This window comes from Arachis stenosperma, chromosome 3 (genome assembly GCF_014773155.1).
Source record: "Arachis stenosperma cultivar V10309 chromosome 3, arast.V10309.gnm1.PFL2, whole genome shotgun sequence".
NCBI classification, from domain to species: Eukaryota; Viridiplantae; Streptophyta; class Magnoliopsida; order Fabales; family Fabaceae; genus Arachis; species Arachis stenosperma.
The window spans coordinates 143,313,386-143,317,258 of NC_080379.1; positions in this window are offsets into that span (position 1 = coordinate 143,313,386).

The window sequence follows — 3,873 nt, forward strand, 5'->3', positions numbered from 1 at the left end:
CACAGATCCTGAGGTGTCAAGAATTTTCATCCCTGCACCATTCTGGCGTGTAAATGCCCTCTGAGTGCTAATCCTGGCATTAAACGCTAGATTGCTGCCCATTTCTGGTGTTTAACACCAGTTTTTCTTTCCTTTCTAGCGTTGAACGCCAACTTGGTGCCCTTTTCTGGCGTTAAACACCAGTCTGGTGCCTTTTCTGGCGTTAAACGCTAACTTGGTGCCCTTTTCTGGCGTTAAACGCTAGTCTGGTGCCCTTTTCTGGCGTTAAAAGCCCAGAATAGTACCAGACTGGGCGTTTAACGCCCATTCTGCTACCCTTACTGGCGTTTAAACGCCAGTAAGCTCCTCCTCCAGGGTGTGCTATTTTAATGCTATTTTTGAGTTTGTTTGATTTTTGCAGTTATTTTTGTGACTCCACATGATCATCAACCTAAAGAAAATATAAAATAACAATGGAAAATGAAAATTTAATATAGATAAATAAAAAAATTGGGTTGCCTCCCAATAAGCACTTCTTTAATGTCAATAGCTTGACAGTGAGCTCTCATGGAGCTTCACAGATATTCAGAGCATGGTTGGGGCCTCCCAACACCAAACTTAGGGTTTGAATGTGGGGACTCTGTTTGACTCTGTATTGAGAGAAGCTTTTCATGCTTCTTCTCCATGTGTACAGAAGGAGATCTTTGAGCCTTAATTACAAGGTAGTCCTCATTCACTTGAAGGACCAACTCTCCTCTGTCAATATCAATCACAGCTTTTGCTGTGGCTAAGAAGGGTCTGCCAAGGATGATGAATTCATCCTCATCCTTCTCATTATCTAGGATTATGAAGTCAGCAGGGATGTAAAGGTCTTCAACCTTTACCAAGACATCCTCTACAAGTCCATAAGTCTGTTTCTTTGATTTGTCTGTCATCTCTAGTGAGATTCTTGCAGCTTGTACCTCAAAGATTCACAGTTTCTCCATTACAGAGAGTGGCATGAGATTTATACCTGACCCCAGGTCACACAGAGTCTTCTCAAAGGTCATAGTACCTATGGTGCAAGGTATTAAGAACCTTCCGGGATCCGATTTCTTTTGAGGTATCTTTAGCTGAGCCAAGGCGTTTAGTTCATTAATGAGCAATGGAAGTTCATCCTCCCAAGTCTCATTACCAAATAACTTGGTATTCAACTATATGATTGCTTCAAGGTACTTAGCAACTTACTCTTCAGTAATATCTTCATCCTCTTCAGAGGAAGGATACTCATCAGAACTCATGAATGGCAGAAGTAGGTTCAATGGAATCTCTATGGTCTCTGTATGAGCCTCAAATTCCCTTGGTTCCTCAAAAGGGAACTTCTTTTTGTTTAGAGGACATCCCATGAGGATTTTCTCACTGGAATCACGTCCTCCTCGCTCTCTCTAGGTTCGGCCAAGTTGGTCATGGTTATGGCCTTGCACTCTCTCTTTGGATTCTCTTCTGTATTGCTTGGGAGAGTAATAGGAGGAGTTTCAGTGACTCTTTTACTCAGCTGACTGATGAGCGGATGTTTTATACGCTTTTTGGGGGTAATTTCATTTAGATTTTAGTATGTTTTAATTAGTTTTTAATAGAATTTTATTAGTTTTTAAGCAAAAATCATATTTCTGGACTTTACTATGAGTGTGTGTATTTTTCTGTGATTTCAGGTATTTTCTGGCTGAAATTGAGGGAGCTGAACAAAAATCTGACTTAGGCTGAAAAAGGACTGCTGATGCTGTTGGATCCTGACCTCCCTGCACTCGAAATGGATTTTCTGGAGCTACAGGAGTCCAATTGGCGCCCTCTCAACGGCGTTGGAAAGTAGACATCCAGGGCTTTCCAGCAATATATAATAGCCCATACTTTGCGCAAAGATAGACGACGTAACTTGGCGTTGAACGCCAAGTTCATGCTGCTGTCTGGAGTTAAACGCCAGAAAAACGTCATGATCCGGAGTTGAACGCCCAAAACACGTCATAACCTGGAGTTTAACGCCAAGAAAGGCCTCTACTCGTGGATAGCTTTAGTCTCAGCCCCAGCACACACCATGTGGGCCCCGGAAGTGGATTTCTGCACCAATTATCTCTGTTTACTCATTTTCTGTAAACCTAGGTTACTAGTTTACTATTTAAACAACTTTTAGAGACTTATCTTGTATCTCATGACATTTCAGATCTGAATTACATATTTTTGACGGCATGAGTCTCTAAACTCCATTGTTGGGGGTGAGGAGCTCTGCAGCGTCTCGATGATTTAATACAATTCCTTTGTTTTCCATTCAAACACGCTTGTTCTTATCTAAGATGTTCATTCGCGCTTAATTATGGAGAAGGTGATGATCCGTGACACTCATCACCTTCCTCAATCCATGAACGTGTGCCTGACAACCACCTCCGTTCTACATCAGATTGAATGAGTATCTCTTAGATTCCTTAATCAGAATCTTCGTGGTATAAGCCGGATTGATGGCGGCATTCATGAGAATCCGGAAAGTCTAAACCTTGTCTGTGGTATTCCGAGTAGGATTCTGGGATTGAATGACTGTGACGAGCTTCAAACTCCTGAAGGCTGGGCGTTAGTGACAGACGCAAAAGAATCAATGGATTCTATTCCAACCTGATTGAGAACCGACAGATGATTAGCCGTGCTGTGACAGAGCATAGGAACGTTTTCACTGAGAGGATGGGAGGTAGCCATTGACAACGGTGACACCCTACATAGAGCTTGCCATGGAAGGGACTTTTCGTGTGTTGAAGGATTTCAAGGAAGAGTTGAAGTTCAAAGGACAAAGCATCTCCAAAACTCCAACATATTTCTCATTACTGCACAACAAGTAACACTGTTATTCTCTTTTATTTTTATAATCAAATCTAGTAATTTCACTTTTAATCCTATTGGCTTCCTGACTAAGAATAATAAAATAAATATAGCTTGCTTCAAACCAATAGTCTCCGTGGGATCGACCCTTACTCACGTAAGGTATTACTTGGACGACCCAGTGCACTTGCTGGTTAGTTGTGCGGATTACAAATTCGTGCACCAAGTTTTTGGCGCCGTTGCCGGGGATTATTCGAGTTTGAACAACTAAAGGTTTATTTTATTTCTTAGATTAGGAATAATTTATTTTTATTTTTATTGTTATAGAGTCATTAAATCTTGATAGGATAGTTTCTTTTAAAAAATTTCTTTTCAAAAATTTATTATTTTTCTTTTAATTAATTGCTAATTTTCGTGAGTTTAGTGTCCTGTTCTAAGTTTGGTGTCAATTGCATATCTAATATTTTTCTTTAAAATTTTCGACTTGTGTTCTTTGTTCTTCATTGATCTTCAAGTTGTTCTTGCTTATTTTTCTTGTTTGATCTTGAGTTTTTCTTGCTTTGTGTCTTTTCTTGTTTCACTTGTGTTCTTTTTAAGGCATTAATTGGAATATCTAGAACAAGTGTTACATTTATTCCCAATTGGCTAGAGTATTGGTTTATATTCTTGATAATTGGGTATACGCTTTGGAACCTTTTTCAAAAATAATTTTTCTTGATTTAATTTTGTGCCAAACTTTAAGTTTGGTGTTTTCTTGTTAATCTTTCATAATTTTCGAAAATTTTATTAAAGTTTTCTAAAAATTTTAAGTTTGGTGTTCTTCCTTTTGTTCTTGGTGTTCTTGTGAATCTTCAAGGTGTTCTTGAGTTTTTCTTGTGTCTTGATCTTAAAATTTTTAAGTTTGGTGTTCCTTGGTATTTTCCCTCCAAAAATTTTCGAAAATAAGGAGCATTGGATCTAAAAGTTTTAAGTCTTGTGTCTTTTGTGTGTTTCTCTCTTTCATCATAAAATTCAAAATTCAAAAAAAAAATTTTTATTTTCTAACTAATTTTG